This window comes from Lepus europaeus, chromosome 8 (genome assembly GCF_033115175.1).
Source record: "Lepus europaeus isolate LE1 chromosome 8, mLepTim1.pri, whole genome shotgun sequence".
NCBI lineage: Eukaryota > Metazoa > Chordata > Mammalia > Lagomorpha > Leporidae > Lepus > Lepus europaeus.
In genome coordinates, this window is record NC_084834.1 from 34,255,844 (window position 1) to 34,278,003 (window position 22,160).

Here is a 22,160-nt window from a genome sequence, read left to right on the forward strand (position 1 = left end):
ATCCACATAGAATTCAGTATCAGTCTCGCTGCCAAATGTGGTAGCTAGGGTCTTGTTCTTGGTGCTGAGGGAGACAAGAGTGGCTGCCCCCATATCCTACTTGCAGTCTGCAGTGATGCTGGGGCTTGTGCACCAATTGCTATGGCTCTAGGACTGTGTGATACAGATAGACCCTTCTTCACATCCTGTTAGTATCCAACTGGTGCTGTGACTTCTAATTCCAACAGCCCTGGCCCTAGGACTGGGGGATGGGACCTGAACCCTGTTTCAGTCCTACTGGGTTACCAGAAGATATACAGGAGATTTTACTGTGGAAGGTATGAGTCCAGAGAGGTGGAATGAAGGTATGTTCTTCCCTAAATCCACTAGGTAGATTGCAGTGGCACTGAGAAATTTAGAACAAATTGTTAACAGTCCTGGTGTTGCGGGGGAAGTGCGGTCATTATTCATCTCCCAGGGTGGGAGTGGACTCACGTAGGCTGCTTCTGATGTTAGCCTCCAGGAGATGGCTCCCCCTTGCTCACATCAGTGTAGCTCTGGGGCTGATGTACCCAGACTCCCAGAGTTTGCCCCACACATTGCCCTGACTCTGGCTATAACACTGGTAGGAGCAGAACAGAGGTGTGCTGTGCAACTTTTCACTGTGGAGTGCAGTGTAGGGAGGGGAGGGAGGCTTCCCTGCTCCAAGCCTGGCTGTTACTCAGACCCAGTCAGCTCTCTAGGCTGAAGTCAGAGTCAGTGGGTGACTGTGGAATTCCCTCTCAGCTAAAACTGAAAGTTGTGGCGCACACAGCAGTTTCTTCCTACCTTGCTGTGATAAGGTGGCTGCTTGCAGCTGGATGCAGGGGTGTCTGTGTCTTCCCTCCTCTTGTCCCAAGGGCTCTTTGTTTTTTTTTTCCTTCCACTGGAGAAAATTTATGTCAGTCAGACCACTGGAAATATAGTCCTTCCTTTGTTCTTTTCATAACCCAGAGCAGCTGAAGTTAGTGTGACTGTACTCAACCATCTTGGATGAGGATCTGTATTTCTTCTTTTGAGAATTGTCCATTCAGGTCCTTTGCTCATTTGTTGGTTGTTTTTTGTTGTTGTTGTTGTTGGTGTTCCTGATATATCCTAAGTAGTCTTTTGTCTGAGAAGTCACTGGAAAATACTTCCCATTTTATCCAATGTCTTTTTACTCTATTGAGTGTTTGCTTTTCTTTGCAGAAGCTTCTGATTTTGACATAATTCTGTTTGGTTTTGTTTTTATTGCCTGAGGTTTTGGGGTCTTCTCCAAAAAAAAAAAAAAATGATTGGCTACATTAATGTCTTGACATATCTCCCCTGTTTTCTTCTAGCAGTTTCATAGTTTCAGATCATACATTTAGGTCTTTGGTCCATCTTGAGTTGATTTTTGTATGTGGTGAGATGTATGGATCTAATTTCATTCTTCTACATATGTATTTGAGTTTTCCCATCAATGTTGATTGAAATGACTCTCCTTTTTCTGATACATGCTTTTTGCACCTTTGTCAAAAATTGGTTGTATATGCCTGGATTAATTTCTGGGATCTCTTATGTACTATGTGTTCTGTTCTTTGTGTTGTTTTTTATGCCAGTACGAAGCTGTTGGTATGCTGTGAGATCAAGGATTGTGATGCCTCTAGCTTGCTGGTTTTTTTTGCTCATGATTAGTTTGGCTATCTGGGTCTTTTGTGGCTTCATATGAATTTTAGGATTTTTTTTTCTTGTTGTGTAAAGGATATCATTGGTATTTTGATAAGGATTGCATTGAATCTGTAGATAGCTTTTAGGTAGTATGGACTTTTTTTTTAAGATTTATTTATTGAAAGAGTTACACAGAGAGAGAAGGAGAGGCAGAGAGAGAGAGAGAGGGGTCGGTTGGTCTGTCAGTTGGTCTTCCATCCACTGGTTCACTCCTCAATCGGCCATAACGGCCAGAGCTGGGCCAATCTGAAGCCAGGAGCCAGGAGCTTCTTCTGGGTCTCCCACACAGATGCAGGGTCCCAAGGATTTGAGACACCTTCTACTGCTTTTTCAGGTCATAGCAGAGAGCTAGATCGGAAGTGGAGCAGCTGGGACTTGAACCAGCACCCAAATGGGATGCTGGCACTGCAGGTGGTAGCTTTACCCACTATGCCACAGTGCCGGCCCCTGGACATTTTAATTATGCTAATTCTTGTAATCCATAAATAAGAAATATCTTCCCATTTTTTGTGTGTTCTTGATGATTTCCTTTTTTTAAACTTTTATTCTTAAGCTTTTTCTCCTCCAAATAATCTTTTATTTAATGAGTATAAAGTTCGTAAGTTCAACTTTAGGGTTCTTCCAACCATACCAGCCTCCCATTCCCAGTCCCATTCTCCATTAAGATTCATTTTCAATTAACTTTATACACAGATGAGCAACTTTATACTATGTAAAGATTTCAATAATTTGCACACATATGCATAAAAAAACCTGTTAGAGAACAAATTTTACAGTTAATTCTCACAATGCAACTCACTGAGGACAGAAGTCCTGAATGGGAAGTAAGTACCCAGTAATTCCTGTTGTTAGTTTAACAATTAGTACTCTTATGTGTGATGTCAGTGATCACCTGAGGCTCTTGAAATGAGCTGCCAAGGCTATGGAAGCCTTTTGAATCTACAAACTCCTTCCATATTTAATGAAGGCCATAAGCAAAGTGGAAGTTCTCTCTTCACTTCAGAGAAAAGCACATCCCTCTTTGATGGCCACTTCTTTCCACTGGGGTATCTGTCAGAGATCCTTCATCTAGGACATTTTTTTCTTTACCACAGTGTCTTGGCTTCCCATGCCTGAAACGCTCTTATGGACTTTTCAGCTAGACCATTCTAATTGTCTGGTTTTATTTTTATTGCCTGAGGCTTGGGGGACTTCTCCAAAAAATGATTGGCTACATTAATATCTTGATGTACTTCCCCTGATTCTGAAGTCAGAGTGCTGTTTAAAGTGATTGTCATTCTTGTGGGCACTGTGGTTCACTAGGCTAATCCTCTGCCTGCGGTGCTGCCACCCCGGGTTCTAGTCCCGGTTGGGGTGCTAGATTCTGTCCCGGTTGCTCCTCTTCCAGTCCAGCTCTCTGCTGTGACCCAGGAAGGCAGTGGAGGATGGCCCAAGTGCTTGGGGCCCTGCACTGGCATGGGAGACCAGGAAGAAGCCTGGCTTCGGATCGGTGCAGCACACTGGCCATAGCGGCCATTTGGGGGTGAACCAACAGAAAGGAAGACCTTTCTCTCTGTCTCTCTCACTGTCTAGCTAACTCTGCCTGTCAAAAAAATAAAGTGATTGTCATTCTATGAGTTGTTGTATGGACTGCTTCCCATGTTGGAACATTCTCTCCTTTTTAATTCTATCTATTATTACCAGATATTTGATCTTATTTATGTGATTCCTTTAACACTTAATCCTATCTATTTAACACTTAATATTTCCCTTCAACACTTAAGATGGCATTCTTACCACCCAAGTAATGGGATTCAGGGTCCCATGGCAAGTTATTAAATTCTAGGCTTAGAAGTAAGTTCATAGGAATGTGTGCAGTACTATACAGCTTTACAGTTACAAACTTCCTCTTCCCTCTCTTATTCCCACTCTTATTTTTTGCTGAGATCTGTTTTCAGTTGACTTTATACACATATGATTAACTCTGTTAATCATATGTAAAGAGTTCAACAAATAGTATGAAAAAGAGAAAAAAAAAAAAAACCTGTTCCTCAACAGTCAAGACAAGGGTTATTCAAGTCATTGCTTCTCAAAGTGTCAGTTTCACTTCTACAAATTTTTTTAGGTGCTTATTAGTTATCGTACATCAGGGGAAACATATGGTATTTGTCTCTTTGTAACTGGCTTATTTTTTTTCTTTTTTAAAATGGTATATCAAAAAATTTTTTCATGATTGGTTTTTTAAAAAGGCTTTTATTTGATGAATACAAATTTACTATCTACAGCTTTTAGGAATATAGTGGTTCCCCCCCCCCCCATTCCCACCCTCTCATCCCCACTGCCATCCTACTTACTACTCCCTCTCCCATCTCATTCTTCATTAAGGTTTGTTTTTAATTAGCTTTATATACAGAAGACCAAGTCTATACTAAGCAAAGATTTCAACAGTTTGGACCCCCCCACACACACACACACTAGGTATAAAGTACAGATTGAGAGCAAGTTTTACAGTTATCTCTCATAGTACAACTCATTAAGGACAGAGTTTCTACATGGGGAGTAAGTGCACAATGATTCCTGGGGTTGATTTAATAGTTAACACTCTTTTTTTTAAGATTTTGTTTATTTATTTGAGACACAGAGTTACAGACAGTGAGAGGGAGAGACTGAGAAAAAGGTCTTCCTTCCATTGGTTCACTCCCCAACTGGCTGCAATGGCCGGAGCTGCGCCAGTCTGAAGCCAGGAGCCAGGAGCTGCTTCTGGGTCGCCCATGTGGGTGCAGGGGCCCAAGCACTTTGGCTGTCTTCTACTGATTTCCCAGGCCATAGCAGAGAGCTGGATTGGAAGAGGAGCAGCTGGGAGTAGAACCAGTGCCCATATGGGATGCTGGCAATGCAGGTGGAGGATTAACCTACTGTGCCAGCCCCAACTCTCTTATTTTTGACATGTGGCCACCTGAGCTTCTTGAAATGAGCTGCCAAAGCTATAGAAGCCTTTTGAAACCACAAACCCTGTCAGTATTTATTTAGACAGGGCCATATGCAATGTGGCCTTCAGAGAAAAGTACATCCTCCTTTGATGACCCCTTCTTTCCACTGGGGTCTCACTCACAGAGATCCTTCATGCAGAACATTTTTTGCCACTGTCTTGGCTTGACTTTCCATGCCTGAAATGCTCTCATGGGCTTTTCAGCCAGTCTGAATGCACTAGGTACTGATTCTGGGGGTCAGAGTGCTGTTTAGGGCATTTGTCATTCTATGAGTCTACTGTGTGGACTGCTTCCCATGCTGGAACTTTCTTTTTTTTTTAAAATTCTATCGTTATTACCACACAATTGGTTTTATTTACATGATCACTTTGACACTTAATCCTATCTATATGGATCAGTTCAACACTGAATATCATCAGTTTATCACCTAAAATGGGATTAGTACCACCCAGCTTAATGGGATTTGGAGTCCCATGGCAAGCTTTTAGTTTTACCCTTAGGGATAAGTCCGTGGGAATGTGTGGGACCGGCTTATTTCACAAAGTATGATGTTTTCCAGATTCATCCATTTTGTTGCAAATGACCAGATTTCATTTTTTTAACCACTGTGGTATTCCACAGAGTACATATCCCGTTATTTCTTTCTCCAGTCTTTAGCTGATGGGCATTTAGGTTGATACCATGTCTTAGCTATTGTGAATTGAGCTGCAATAAACATTTGGGTGCAGATAACTCTTTTGTTTGCTGATTTCATATCCCTTGGGTAAATTTCCAGGAGTGGGATGGCTGGAGTGGATGGTAGGTCTATGTTTAGATTTCTAAGGTATCTCCAAACTGCCTTCCATAGTGGTTTTACCAGTTTACATTCCCACCAACAGCAGATTATCATTTTCTCCACATCCTTGCCAGTACTGGTAGTTGATTTCTATATGAAAGCCATACTAACTGGAGTGAGGTGAAACCTCATTGTGGTTTTGATTTGTATTTCCCTGATGGCTAGTGATACTGAGCATTTTTTCATGTGTTTGTTGGCCACTTGGACTTCCTCTTTTGAAAAATGTCTGTTTAAGTCGTTTGCCCATTTCTTAACCAGTTTGCTTTGTTGTTGTGGATCTCTTTATAGATTCTGGTTCTTAACCCTTTATCAGTTGCATAGTTTACAAATTTTTTCTCCCAATCTGTTGGTTGCCTCTTCACTTTGTGGCTGTTTCTTTTGCAGTAGAGAAACTTCTCAATCTGATGTAAAGCCAGCTGTTGATTTTGGCTTTGGCTGCCAATGCCTCTGGGGTATTTTCTAAGAAATCTTTGCCAAAGCCAATGTCTTGCAGGATTTCCCCAATGTTCTCTAAGAATTTGATGGTGTTGGGTTGTAGATTTAGATCTTTAATCCATGTTGAGTGGATTTTTGTATAAGGTGTAAGGTAGGGGTCTTGCTTCATACTTCTGCATGTGGAAATCCAGTTTTCCCAGAACTACTTGTTGAATAGGCTGTGTATGCTGCAGGAATTGGTTTTAGCTCCTTGATCAAATATAAGTTGGTTGTAGAATTTTGGATTGATTTCTGGCATTTCTATTCTGTTCCATTGGTCTATCCATCTGTTTTTGTACCAGTACCAAACTGTTTTGGTTGTAACTGCCCCTTAGTATGTCTTGAAATCTGGTATTGTTTTTGTTGTATAAGATTGCTTTAGCTATTTATCTCCTATGTTTCCATACGAATTTCAGCATTTTTTTCAGATCTGAGAAGAATGTCTTTGGTATTTTGATTAGAATCACATTGAATCTGTAAATTGCTTTCTGAAGAATGGAAATTTTGATGATATTGATTCTTCTAATGCATATACATTAAAATTTTTCCTTTTTCTGTATCTTTTTCTATTTCTTTCTTTAATATTTTGTAATTCTCATCATAGAGTTCTTTGACATCCTTGGTGAAGTTTATTCCAAGGTATTTGATTATTTGATTTTTTTGGTAACTATTGTGAATGGGATTGATCTTAGAGGTTTTTTTTTTTTTTTTTTTTTTTTTTTTTTGGACAGGCAGAGTGGACAGTGAGAGAAAGAGACAGAGAGAAAGGTCTTCCTTTGCCGTTGGTTCACTCTCACAGCAGCGCAACACGCTGATCTGAAGCCAGGAGCCAGGTGCTTATCCTGGTCTCCCATGTGGGTGCAGGGCCCAAGGACTTGGGCCATCCTCCACTGTACTCCCGGGCCACAGCGGAGAGCTGGCCTGGAAGAGGGGCAACCGGGACAGAATCTGGAGCCCCGACTGTGACTAGAACCCAGTGTGCTGATGCCACAAGGTGGAGGATTAGCCTATTGAGCCACGGTGTGGCCGATCTTAGAAGTTCTTTCTCAGCCGTGGTATTAACTGTATATACAAAGACCATTGATTTTTTTTTAACAGGCAGAGTTATACAGTGAGAGAGAGAGAAAAAAAGGTCTTCCTTCTGTTGGTTCACCCCCTCAAATGGCTGCTACAGCCAGCGCGCTGCACTGATCCGAAGCCAGGAGCCAGGTGCTTCCTCCTGGTCTCCCATGTGGGTGCAGGGCCCAAGGACCTGGGCTGTCCTCCACTGCCTTCCTGGGCCAGGGCAGAGAGCTGGACTGGAAGAGAAGCAACTGGGACAGAATCCAGCACCCCAACAGGGACTAGAACCCAGGGTGCCAGCACTGCAGGTGGAGGATTAGCCTAGTGAGCCATGGTGCCAGCCTAGGCCATTGATTTTTATGTATTGATTTTATATCCTGCTACTTTACCAAAGTCTTCTATGAGTTCCAATAGTCTCTTGGTGGAGTCTTTTGTCTCCCTTATATATAGAATCATGTCATCTGCAAATAGGGATAGTTTGACTTCCTCTTTACCAATTTGTATGTCTTTGATTTTTTTTTCTTGCCTAATGGCTCTGGCTGAAGCTTCCAGGACTATATTGAATAGAAATGGAGAGAGTGGGCATGCCTGTCTGTTACCGGATCTCAGCAGGAATGCTTCCAACTTTTCCCCATTTAATAGGTTGCTGGCTATGGGTTTGTCATACATTGCCTTGATTGTGTTGAGGAATGTTCCTTCTATACCTAATTTGCTCAGACCTTTCATCATGAAAGGGTGTTGTGTTTTGTCAAATGCTTTCCTTGCATCTATTGAGATAATTATATGATTTTTGTTCTTCAGTTTGTTAATGTGATGTACCACATTGATTGATTTTCATGAATGTTGTTGCATCCCTGCTTATCAGGGATAAAGCCCTTGGTGCAGGTGAATGATCTTTCTGATGTGTTGTTGGATTCAATTGGCTAGAAGTTTGTTGAGGATTTTTGCATCTATATTCATCTGGGAAATTGGTCTGTAGTTCTCTTTCTTGGTTGTTTTTTGTTTGTTTGTTTGTTTGTTTGTTTTTGGTAGGTTTAGGAATTAAGGTGATGCTGGCTCTATAGAAAGAATTTGGGTGGATTCCTTCCCTTTCAACTGTTTTGAATAACTTGAAAAGTATTGGAGTTTTTTAAAAAAGATTTATTTATTTACTTGAAAGTCAGGGTTACACAGAGACGGAGAGGCAGAGAGAGAGAGAGAGACAGAGAGAGAGAGAGAGAGAAAGGGGTCTTCGATCCATTGGTTCACTCCCCAGTTTGCCGCAACAGCTGGAGCTGCACTGATCTGAAGCCAGGAGCCAGGAGCTTCTTCTGGGTCTCCCAGGTGGGTGTAGGGGCCCAAGCACTTGGACCATCTTTACTGCTTTCCCAGGCCATAGCAGAGAGTTGGATGGGAAGTGGAGCAGCTGGGACTCAAACCAGCACCCATATGGCATGCCGGCACTGCAGGTGGCAGTTTTACCTGCTATGACACAGCACCAGTCCCATTAGTTCTTCTTTACATGTCTGGTGAATTCAGCAGTGAAGCCATCCAATCCTGAGCTTTTCTTTTTTGGGAGGGTCTTTATTACTGATTCACTTCCTGTCTTGGTTACAGGTATATTTATGTTTTCTATGTCTTCATGGTTCTATTTAGGTGAGTTGTATGTATCCAGGAATCTATGCATTTCTTCTGGGTTTCATGGTTTGTTGACATATAGCTCTTCGTTGTAACAACTGATGATGCTTTTTATTTCTGTGCTGTCTTTTGCTACATTTCCTTTTTTATCTCTCAAATTTTACTGATTTGGGTCTTTTCTCTCCTTTTTTTGGTTATTTGTGCCAATGGTTTATTGGTTTTCTTTATTTTTTCCAAAAGCCAGCTCTTCATTTTGCTGATTTTTGTATTTTTTCTTTCAATTTTTTGATTTCTTCTCTAACTTTAATTATTTATTTTCTCCTACTAGTTTTGGGTTTGGTTTGCTTGATATGTATTGATAACTCATTTATTTGGTGCCTTTCCAATTTCTTGGAAATTGTGGCACCTATTGCTAAAAACTTTCTTCTTAACACTGCTTTTGCTGTATACTGAAAGCTTTGAAATGTTGTATTGTCACCTTCATTTGTTTCCAGAATTTTTTTTATTTCTCTTTTGATATCTGGGACCCACTGTTCATTAGGGAGCATGTTCAGTTTCTATGTGTTTGGATATGTTCTAGAAATTCCTGAGTTGCTGATTTCCAGCTTCATTCCATTATGGTGAGAGAAGATGCATGGTATGAGGTCAGTTGTTTTGAATTTGCTGAGACTTGCTTTATGGCCTAGCATGTGGTCTATCCTAGAGAAAGTTCCATGTGCTGCTGAGAAGAATGTCTATTCTGCAACTGCAGGGTGAAAAGTTCTGTAGATATCTGTTAGATCCATTTTTGGCCTATAGTGTCGATTAACTGCTGTTTCCTTGCTGATTTTCTGTCTGGTTGATCTGTCCATTGCTGAAAGTGGGATATTGAAATCCTCCATCACTACTGTATTTGAGTGTATTTCTCCCTCTAGATATCTTAACATTTCATTTAAATAGCCAGGTGCTCTATAATTAGATACATATATATTTGTAATAGATACATGTTCCTGTTGAATTGATCCCTTAATCATTACGTAGTGTCCTTTTTTTTTTTTTTGTCTCTTTTAACAGTTTTTGTGGTAGAGTCTATTTTGTTTGATATTAGAATGGCTACATCAGCTCTTTTTTGGTTTCTGTTAGTATGGAATATCTTTTTCTATCATTTTACTTTCAGTCTGTGTGCATCTTTGTTGGTGAGATGTGTTTCCTGTGGGCACCAAATAGATGGGTTTTGTTTTTTAATACACTCAGCTGGTCTGTGTCTTTATAACTGGAGAGTTGAGTCCATTTACATTCAAGGTGACTATTGATAAGAAATGACTGCCCTGCCATTCTTCCATAAATATTCCTATTTTTTACTTTGGATTTCTTTTGTACTTTTACTGGGAGATTTCCTTCCTTTACCTTCTTTCTTTTTTTTTTTTTAACTTTTATTTAATGAATATAAATTTCCAGTGTACAGCTTATGGATTACAGTGGCTTTCCCCTCCCATAACTTCCCTCCCACCCGCAACCCTCCCCTCTCCCGCTCCCTCTCCCCTTCCATTTGCATCAAGATTCATTTTCAATTCTCTTTATATACAGAAGATCAATTTAGTATAAAGATTTCAACAGTTTGCACCCACATAGACACACAAAGTGAAACATACTGTTTGAGTACTAGTTATAGCATCAAATCAAAATGTACAGCACATTAAGGACAGAGATCCCACATGAGGAGCAAGTGCACAGTGGCTCCTGTTGTTGACCCAACAAATTGACACTCTAGTTTATGGCACCAGTAACCACCCTAGGCTGTCGTCATGAGTTGCCAAGGCTATGGAAGCCTTCCAAGTTTGCTGACTCTGATCATATTTAGACAAGGTCATAAAAGACAGAGTGAGAATAGTAACCAATGATCCTAAGAGTGGCATTAACCAGGTTTGAACAATTATACAGCATTAAGTGGGGAAGAGGACCATCAGTACACACAGGTTGGGAGTAGAGCCATTGGAGGTAGAGTAGAGGTTATGATTACAAAGGAATGAGGCCCAAGTACGCTAGACAGGGTCTAGAACAAAGGACAGAGTCTTTATTAGAGGAGCTAAGAAAGGTGCTGTCTAAGCTACAAGTAATTTTTCTGATTGAGAGGCAAATAGAATCTGATAGAAGGGGCTTGATAATAATCTGTTGGGCTTTAGGCCTTGTAAATTCAGAGGCCCAGACCTATCTATCTCTTCACATGGGGTATATCCTAAGGGAGGTGTGAACCTCCTAGGGGAAGGCACTCTGTTGACTTTCATTACTTGGCTGGCCTGGGAGGAGAGCTGGCCAGGTAAAAGCAGGTGGCAACTCTAACAAGAAATTTACAGTTCTGCCTGCAATGTTGCTGACCCTACTTGACCACACCCTCAGCTGCAGTGGTCACTTTGGAAGTTGGGCTGAGTGAAGGGTTTTTCAGCTTAGAGCCAATAAGATCTGTGGCTCTGACCTGTGCATCCTTCAACTCCAGGGCAGGTCCTTTTCCAGTGATCCAACTCTTGGCAGAGCTGCCAGGGCTCTTCACAAGCTGACTTCTGCTGAAGCCCAGGCTTACCACATTGAAAGCCACTGCAGTGGACTGGCCTGTTGGGTCTCCTTGAGGGCAGATCACTGTATAGATCAGCCATTAATAGGCCTGCCACCCATTGCTTCTGATGCCTAGCTTTCTTTTCCTCCTGGTTTGTGTTAAAGCAGACCAGAGGATGCAAGTCAAGGGAGTGCCCGTGTCCCATCTCTAATCTTCGGTGGCCTGAACTACAAGTCTATAGTCACAGGCATGTTCTGTAGTAGTTTTTCTAAGGTAGACAATGCCCATGAGGAAAATTATATTCTCACTTTAAAACTTTCTTTCCCTTTGGTCTGAAAGGGAGGTTTTTTCTACTTACTGTATACTTTGCTGATGGCGAAGTGAATCTAGCTATGAGATTATTATTTAAGTTCTTATTTTGGCTATGCTATTACAGAAAAATGTTAGCCATCTCTTTTATAAGGTCTAAAGATTAAATTGTGCGTCCTACAGATTCCTTCATAATAGATTTAGTTTCCTATCTTGAAGAGAATAGAGAAATGAAAGAACAAGTTGGGCTTAGAATAGAGAAATGAGGGAGCAAGTCCTAGATCGCTTGCTGACAATAGCAATATCACATGAATACTTAGCAAACAGTTTCAACCATTAGATAACAACTTAAGAAAACATTTACATGAAGGTCCAATGCCTTCTATAAATTTTAAGAATCATGTTTTTGAAAACACCTCTTAAATATCTAACATGGTGTAGTTTGTTTAACCAGCAAACTTAAGCACAACCATATAAAATGTTTTTAGTTTCTTTCTACCTACAAGTTTAAAACATATGATACATAGATTCAGGTCACTCAAATTAAAATGTATCTTTGATTGATTTTAGCAGCTTAAATTTATGGACAATCTTATCTATAAGCCATTTAAAATAAGACTCTTAATAAAATTTCCCCATGTGGACATACAATATGTACACACATTTAACATAGCATAATAGACCAATATAGCGTTTTTAATAATAGCTTTTAAAATCTTTAACTCTTTTTGTAGATTGCCAATTGATTTGAATTGCTTTTTTAGTAACCTCTGTTAACCATACTTTCTCTCAGTTGGTACTGTTAATACATTATTGGCTTCATCTGTTTATAGAGCCATCCCAAAGTACTGAATACAATGGAAGTGGCTGGAAAAAGTCCATAGGAACCCATAGGAGGACAGCTACACACAGAACCAACAACGCTTTAGTTTTATGAGCAGCAAATCATATATAACTGTGGATGACAAAAGACTTTAAGTCGCCATGTTTAAAATTATAAACTCATAGACCAAATTTGATCTTGTTACAAGGTGATTATTCAAATCTTTGAAAATAAGCACATATTTACATAACCCATAGATCTTAATAAAAATTCAGCTGTTTTTGAACAATTAGAATTTAACAGACATCAAGAAAACACAATAGATTACTTTAACACATTGCTTTAACAGAGCATCAGAGTTTAATTCTATGTCAAAGATAAATTGAGCTTCCTGTGATCTTTTGCTGTGAGGTTTCCTTCCTTTACCTTCTTTCATATTGGTGACCATGTTTCTGTGTTTCTGTGTGTAACACATCTTTAAGCATCTTTTGCAGGGCAAGATGAGTGGCAACAAATTCTTTCAGTTTCTGTTTGCTATGAAAAGTCTTAATTTCACCTTCATTCACAAATGAGAGCTTTGCAGGATATAGTATTCTGGGCTGGCAGTTGTTCTCTCTTAGTACCTGGGCTACGTCTCGCCATTCCCTTCTAGCTTGTAGGGTTTCTGATGAGAAGTCTGCTGTGAGTCTAATTGGAGATCCTCTAAGAGTAATCTGACGTTTCTCTCTTGCATCTTTTAGGATCTTTTCTTTGTGTTTCACTGTGGTGAGTTTGATTACAACATGTCGTGGTGAGGATCTCTTTTGGTCATGTTTATTAGGGGTTCTATAAGCTTCCTGTACTAAGATGCCTCTGTCCTTCTCCAAACCTGGGAAATTTTCTGCTAGTATCTCACTGAAAAGGCCTTCTAATCCTTTCTCCCTCTCCATGCCTTCAGGAACTCCTAGAACTCGAATGTTGGGTTTTTTAATAGTATCCTGTAGATTCCCGACAATATTTTTTAGATTTCTGATTTCTTCTTCTTTTCTTTGGTTTGCCTGTTTCCTTTCCTGTTCTCTGTCTTCTAAGTCCGATATTCTCTCTTCTGCTTCGCCCATTCTGTTTTTAAGGCTCTCTAATGTGTTTGTCATTTGATCTATTGAATTCTTCATTTCATTATGATTTCTCGTCACTATCAGAGTTTCTTGTTCCACTAGTTGTTTCATTTCATTTTGATTCCTCCTTAATATTTCATTTTCACGAGAGAGATTTTCTATCTTGTCCATGAAGGATTTCTGTAGTTCAAGAATTTGTTTTTGAGAACTTCTTAATGTTCTTAGCAATTTTTTGAGATCCGCTTCTTGCATTTCTTCGATCTCATCATCTTCATAATCTTGAATTGGGGTGTCTTTTTCATTTCGGGGCGTCATAGTGTCTTCCTTGTTCTTGTTAGCTTGGTTTTTGCGTTTGTTGTTTGGCATGTTGGAGATATTTGGTTTCTTCACTGTGGTGTTTTTTCTTGTTACACTATGGCTCTATATTAAGTGGACTGTCTGCTTTTGGTGGAGCCTTAGAGGCTTGAGATGAGTGTGGACTGAGAGCTGTGTTTGGTTCCTCAGGGCTGAGGGTGTGTCAAAGATGACACTCCCAGGTTAGGCGTGGTAAATCTCTCTTTCTTTTTTTGATTCAAAAGGGAAGTAATTCCGCACAGCTGAACGTAATTGGAGGTAGTAATTAGCAGGCAAATGATATACCCACAGGAGCCAGAGATCGGAAGCTCTTTCCCAAGGACCACACAGGGAATCTCTGCTGCCCTCAGTGTGGGCTCCAATTCTCCTGCAGTCTCCCACTGGGTTGCCAAGTTAGATGCTAATCTCCAGTTATTTCACCCCTCCCCCCAGAGTCAGGTTTTTCTGCTAGGCTCAGGGCCGGTGCAGACCTGAGGTCGCCCTGCTTATGACGTATGTCCAAAATGGCGCCTGCTCTTTGTCTTGCTCGCCTTTGAGAGGTGAGCGGAGAGAGAGAGACTCGTGTCCGTATCGGTCACTTTTTTTTTTCCTCTCTCTCTTCTAGTTAGCCTGGTGAACTTTTCCCCACGGAGTTTCAAGCCTCGTTCCCTCTAGCCTCCTCTTTCCGCTTGCCCGCTGGTGTCTCGGGCTATGGAGGTTCGGCTCACCTCGCGTTCCAGCGCTGGTGCGTTGAGTCTGCCGCTGGTGTCCTGAACTTGGGCTCCCACGCTCTCCACGCAGGTCCACTGTGAATCACTAGTTCCGGAAGAGTTTCCTCTGCTGTTTCTTCCCCTACTCTTCCTTGACCCTGCAGTATCTCCACTTATATTAACGTGTGTCTTGACGAACTATCAATGTGCTTCCTTCCTATTCCGCCATCTTGCCGCTCTCCCCCTCCTTTACCTTCTTTCATAGTGATGACCATGTTTCTGTGTTTCTGTGTGCAGCATATCCTTAAGTATCTTTTGTAGGGCTGGATGGGTGGTGACAAATTCTTTCAATTTCTTTTTTTTATGGAAGATCTTTATTTCAACTTCGTTCATAAATGAGAGCTTTGCAGGATATAGTATTCTGGGTTAACAGTTCTTTTAAGACTTGGACTATATCTCACCATTCTCTTCTAGCCTGTAGGGTTTCTCATAAGTCTGCTGTGAATCTAATTTGAGATCCTCTGAAAGTAATTGGCGTTTCTCTTGTGCACAGTTTAGAATCTTCTTTATGGTTTCCTGTGGAGAGTTTGATTACATGTCTAATACAATGTCTATGTGCTTCCTGTACTTGGATTTCCCTTTCTTTCTCCAAATTAGGGAAGTTCACTGTTATTATTTCACTATAAAGGCCTTCTAATCCTTTCTATCTTCCCATGGCTAGAAACCGTATGTTGGGTCGTTTGATAGTATCCTCTAGATTACAAACAGTGTTCTTTAGTTTTCTAATTTCTTCTTCTTGTGTTTGGTCTGACTGTATAATTTCCTGTGCTTTGTTTTCTAAGGTGGATATTCTTTCTTCTGCTTCACCGATTCAGTTGTTATGGCTTTCCACTGCATTTTTTCTTTGTTCTATTGATTTCTTCATTTCCAAGATTTCATTTTGATTTCTCTTTAAGATCTGAACTTCTTGGGAGAAATTTTCTTTCATGTCATGTATGGATTTCATTATTTTGTACATTTGTTTCTGATTACTTCTGAGTAATCCTATGATCAATTTTTTTGAATTCCATTTCTGGCATTTGTTCCATCTCATCATCTTCACAATTGGTATTGAAGTGTTTTGTTTTTTTTTTTGGGGGGGGTCATCATGCTGTCTTCCTCATTCTTGTTTCTTGAATTGGTCCATTTGTTATTCAGCATTTATGGAGATACTTGTTGGTTTCTCCTTTTTTTTTTTTTTTTTTTGCTGCTGTTATGGCTTTTATCTTCGGACTATGTGTGGATTAGTGGAGTGTCTGTTTCAGGGAATACCTAGAGGTGTGTGGTAGGTGTGGCCAAGCTCTGTTCAGTCCTCCAGGGTGAAGGGCATGTCTGAGGTGACATACCAGGTTTGTCGTGGCAAATTTCTTTCTTTTTTTTTTTTTTCCAATCAGGAGGGTTGTTCTTGTCTGTTGGTGAAGACTCAGCTGAGCTCTCCTTAAAGCTGACTACTGCCTGGGCACTAGCCCCAGTGGGTATGTTATTCGTCTGCTCTGCCCCAAGGACCACACAGAGGATCTGTGCAGTCCTCAGTGTGCACTCAGATTCTCCAGCAATGTCCCTTGCCAGGTAACCATGGAGCCCTGATTGTGTGGAGCCTCCCATAGTGAGTGCCCAAAGTCCCAGCCACACCGTGAAATCCTCCCATGCAGCCTCAGTGTTTTCACAGTCCCGGTACACAAGCCTCCCAGTCACAAGCACCCAGCCCCCTGCCTGTTCTCCCCACTAGCCTCAGGAGTCTCCACTTGGCTGGTTGCTGGACACAGACATGATCTGGTGCAGCTGTTATGTATGTCCAAAATGGTGCCTGCTCTCTATCAGCTTGTTATAGGATGCAGTTGCAGGGTGATCTGGGAGAGAGGAGCGTGCCCCCACTTTGTTTTTTTCTCCTCTAGTCTGGCAAGTACACTATCCCCCTTGGGCCTCCAAGCCAGGCCCACACCAGGCTCTTCCTACAGCTTTATCATCAGTGGGTGGGGCTGCTACATTCTGGTCTCACCTCACTCTCCAATGCTGGTGTGGAGGCTCTCTGCTGAGGGGGTTCTGAGTAGTACATGTCCTCACCCTCCATGTAGGGCCACTGTGTCCCTCCAGTTTGCATGGAGTTTCCTCTGCTGCTTTCTCCCTAACTCTTCTCTGGGACTGCACTCTTTCCACATTTTTTTTTTTTGGAAGGCAGAGTTAGACAGTGAGAGAGACACAGAAAAAGGTCTTCCTTTTCCGTTGGTTCACCCCCCAATGGCTGCTACGGCCGGAGCCCTGTGCCAATCCGAAGCCAGGAGCCAGGTGCTTCCTCCTGGTCTCTCCTGCAGGTGCAGGGCCCAAGCACTTGGGCCATCCTCCACTGCCTTCCCAGGTCACAGCAGAGAGCTGGACTGGAAGAGGAGCAACTGGGACAGAACCGGTGCCCCAAATGGGACTAGAACCCGGGGTACTGGTGCTGCAGGCGGGAGATTAGCCTAGTGAGCCGCGGTGCTGGCCAATCTTTCCATTTTTTTAAAAAACTATCTTCTCCTAGACTAGAGCAGAAACCTCCGTTGCTACTCTACCATCGTAATCCCCAACTGAGAGATGTACTTCTTAAGCATTTAAGATTGATTTATTTATTTAAGAGACAGTTATAGATGGAGGGAGAGACAAAGGTGTTCCATCTGCTGGTTTACTCCGCAAATTGCCACAGTGGCTGTAGCTGGGCTGAGCTGAAAGCCAGGAGCCACAAACTTCTTCCAGGTGTCCCACATTGTCGTGGGGACCCAAGCACTTGGGCCATACTCCACTGTTTCCCAGGCCATGAGCAGGGAGCTAGATCAGAAGTGGAGCAGCCAGGACTCAAACTGGTGCCCATATGGGATGCTGGCACCACAGACAGAGGCTTAACCTACTAAGCCACAGCGCCATCCCCTTTTGAGAGGTTTTAATCATGGAGATATTTTGAAACTTATTAAATGCTTTTCTTGTACGTATTGAGATGATCACATGTTTATATGATTGATCATGTTTGTTGATTTTGAAATGTTGTATTATGCCTGAATCCCTCAGATAAATCTCACTTCACCATGATGTCTGATCTTTTTGATGTACTCTTGGATTCAGTTTGCTAATATGTTATTGAGAATTTTTGTAACTGTGTTCATTAAGGACACTGGTCTGTAGTGGCTGTGTGTGTGTGTATCTGTGTGTGTATCTCTGTGTGTGTGTTTTGTATCAGGAGAATACTGGCCTCATAAAAAGAGCTTGGCAGAGTTCCAGCCTTTTCAATATTTTGGAATAGTCTGAGAAGTATTAAAGTTAGTTCCTCTTTAAATGTTTTCTAGAATTCAGTTGTAAAGTACCTGGACTCTTCTTTGGGAAACTTTGAATTACTGCTTAAATCTCATTGCTTGTGATTGGTCTGTTTAGATTTTCTGTATCTTCTTGGTGTAATCTTGATAGCTTGTATGTATCTAGAAATGTATCAATTTCTTAAGTTTTTGGATTTGTTAGCATATAGCAGTTTCTTATTAGCATATAGAAGTTTCTTATTTTTTTGTAATATTTCTGTGGTGACCATTGTATATTTTTTTCATCTCTAATATTGATTTTTTTCTTTTCCTGTGTTGGTACAGCTAAAATTTTTTTCTATTTTGCTTATGTTTTCATAAAATCAGATTTTTAAAAAGATTTATTTTATTTATTTGAAAGAGTTACACAGAGAGGTAGAGACAGAGTGAGAGGCTTCCATCTGCTGGTTCACTCCCCAGATGGCTGCAACGGCCAGAGCTGCGCCAATCTGAAGCCAGAAGCCAGGAGCTTCTTCCTTGTCACCTACGCTGGTGCAGGGGCCCAAGGACTTGGGACATCTGCTGCTTTTCCAGTCCATAGCAGAGAGCTGGATTGGAAGAGGAGCAGCCGGGACTCGAACCGGCACCCATATGGGATGCCAGCACTGCAGGCCAGGGCTTAAACCCGCTGCACGACAGTGCCGGCCCCTAAAATCAGATTTTTAAAACAGATGTATTTGATTGAAAGGCAGAGTGACAGAGAAGGACAGACAGACACACACACACGAGAGGGGAGGAGGGGGAGAGAGGGAGGGAGAAGGAAGGAGAGAGAGGAAGAGAGAGAGAATGTGAACTCATGCATGCACTTCGTCTATCCTTTGGCCCACTCCCCAATGCTTGCAATAGCCTAGATTAGGCCAAGCCAAAGCCAGGAGCCAGAAACTCTATCCCATTCTCTCACATGGATATCAGGAACCCAAATAGTTGGGATGTCATCTGTTGCCTCCTGGGTGCATTAGTGTGAAGCCAGATCAGAAAGCATGAAGTACACAGGACTCAAATCAGGTATTTCCTTATGAGATGTAGGTATCCCCAGCAGGTGGGTTAACCCACCGTGACACAACGTCTTCACCCAGCTTTCCATTTGTTGATCTTTGTAATTTTTTTCTATTTTCAGTTTCAATTTCATTTATTTCTGTTCTGATCCTCTTTATTTATTGCCTCTTGCTAATTTTGGGTTTGGCTTTTTTCTCACTTTTTAAGTATTTGAAATGCCTCATTAGATTGCTTGAGATCTTTATATTTTCACTTTAATGTATATACTTATTGCTATAAACTTTGCTTTTAATACTGATTTTGCCCCCAAACACATGTTCTTAATTTTGATTCAATCCAATTTATCAATCTTTATGTATTTTTGTTATTTGTTATTTTTTAGGAGTATTTTATTCCAAATAATAGTAAAATTATGTCTAAATTTTATTGTTTTGCTTTCACAATTGTATTGTCAGTTCACTGAGAATCTTTTTAGAAAGCCTTTATTTAATAAATATAAATTTCATAGATATAGCTTTTGGATTATAGTGGTGCTTCCCCCTATACTTGCCCTCCCACCCCTAAACCGCCCCACTCCTACTCCCTCTTCCATCCCATTCTTCATTAAGATTAATTTTTAATTCTCTTTATATACAGAAGATCAACTCTATAATAAGTAAAGATTTTAACATTTTGCACCCACACAGACACACAAAGTATAAAGTACTGTTTGAAGACAAGTTTTACTGTTAATTCACATAGTACAACTCATTAAGCACAGAGGTCCTACGTGGGGAGCAAATGCACAGTGACTCCTGTTGTTGATTTAACAATTGACACTCTTAATTATGACGTCAGTGAACACCCAAGGCTCTTGTCATGAGTTGTCAAGGCTATGGAAGCCTTTTGAGTTCGCCAACTCTGATCTTATTTAGACAAGGTCATAGTCAAAGTGGAAGTTCTCTCTTCCCTTCAGAGAAAGGTTCCTCCTTCTTCAATGGCCTGTTCTTTCTGCTGGGAACTCACTCACAGAGATCTTTCGTTCTTTTTTTTTTTTTTTTTGCGCCAGAGTTTCTTGGCTTTCCATGCCTAAAATACTCTCATGGGCTCTTCAGCCAGATCTGAATGCCTTAAGGGCTGATTCTGAGGCCAGAGTGCTGTTTAGGACATCAGCCACTCTGAGTCTGCTGTGTATCCCGCTTGCCATGTTGGATCATTCTCTCCTTTTTAATTATATCAGTTGGTATTAGCAGACACTAGTCTTGTTTATGTGATCCCTTTGACTCTTAGTCCTATCATTATGATCAATTGTGAACTGAAACTGATCGCTTTGACTAGTGAGATGGCATTGGTACATGCCACTATGATGGGATTGTATTGGAATCCCCTGGCACGTTTCTAACTCTACCATTTGGAGCAAGTCCATTTGAGCATGTCCTAAATTGTACATCTCCTCCCTCTCTTATTCCCACTCTTTTATTTAACAGGGAACACTTTTCAGTTAAAATTTAAACACCTAAGAATAATTGTGTGTTAATTATAGAATTCAACCAATAGTATTAAGTAGAACAAAAAATACTAAAAGGGATAAAATATTAAGTTATTCCTTGACAGTCAGGACAAGGGCTGATCAAGTCACTGTTTCTCATAGTGTCCATTTCACTTCAACAGGTTTCCTTTTTGGTGCTTGGTTAGTTGTCACAGATCAGGGAGAACATATGATATTTGTCCCTTTGGGACTGGCTTATTTCACTCGGCATGTTTTCTGGATTCATCCATTTTGTTGTAAATGACTGGATTTAATTGTTTTTGACTGCTGTATAGTATTCTGTAGAGTACATTTTTGTATGGCTCACATACAGAAATTACCAACAACAGATGCTGGCAAGGATGTGGGGAAAAAGGGACACTAACCCACTGTTGGTGGGAATGCAAACTGGTTAAGCCACTATGGAAGTCAGTCTGGAGATTCCTCAGAAACCTGAATATAACCCTACCATAAAACCCAGCCATCCCACTCCTTGGAATTTGCCCAAAGGAAATTAAATTGGCAAACAAAAAAGCTGTCTGCAACTTAATGTTTATTGCCACTCAACTCACAATAGCTAAGACCTGGAATCAATCTAAAAGCCCATCAACAGTAGACTGGATAAAGAAATTATGGGATATGTACTCTATAGAATACTATACAGCAGTAAACAATGAAATCGGGTCATATGCAACAAAATGGAGGATTCTGGAAAACAACATGCTGAGTGAAATAAGCCAGTCCCAAAGGGACAAATATCATATGTTCTCCCTGATCAGTGACAACTAACCAAGCACCAAAAAGGAAACCTGTTAAAGTGAAATGGACACTATGAGAAATGGTGACTTGATCAGCCCTTGCTCTGACTGTTGATGAACAACTTAATACTTTGTCCCTTTTAGTATTTTTTTTGTTCTATTTAATACTATTGGTTGAACTCTGTAATTAATATGCAGTTATTCTTAAGTGTTGAAACTTAACTGAAAAGTGTTCCCTGTTAAATAAAAGAGTGGGAATAAGAGAGGGAGGAGATGTACAATTTAGGACATGCTCAATTGGACTTGCCCTAAAAGGTAAAGTTAGAAACATACTAGGGGATTCCAATTCAATCCCATCAAGGTGGCATGTACCAATGCCATCTCATTAGTCCAAGTGATCAGTTTCAGTTCACAATTGATCATAATGATAGGACTAAGAGTCAAAGGGATCACATAAACAAGACTAGTGTCTGAAAATACTAACCAATAGAATAAACAAAGGGAAAGAATGATCCAACATGGCAAGCGGGATACACAGCAGACTCATAGAGTGGCTGATGTCCTAAACAGCACTCTGGCCTCAGAATCAGCCCTTAAGGCATTCAGATCTGGCTGAAGAGCCCATGAGAGTATTTTAGGCATGGAAAGCCAAGAAACTCTGGCAAAAAAAAAAAAAAAAAAAGAACGAAAGATCTCTGTGAGATCCCAGGAGAAAGAACGGGCCATCGAAGGAGGAGGTACCTTTCTCTGAAGGGAGGAGAGAACTTCCACTTTGACTATGACCTTGTCTAAATAAGATCAGAGTTGGCGAACTCAAAAGGCTTCCAGAGACATGGCAGCTCATGACAAGAGCCTAGGGTGATTACTGATGCCATGAACAAGAGTGTCAAATTGTTAAATCAACAACAGGAGTCACTGTGCACTTACTCCTCATGTAGGATCTCTGTCCTTAATGTGCTGTACATTGTGATTTAATGATATAACTAGTACTCAAACAGTATTTTACACTTTGTGTTTCTGTGTGGGTGCAAACTGTTGAAATCTTTACTTAGAATATACTAAATTGATCTTCTGTAT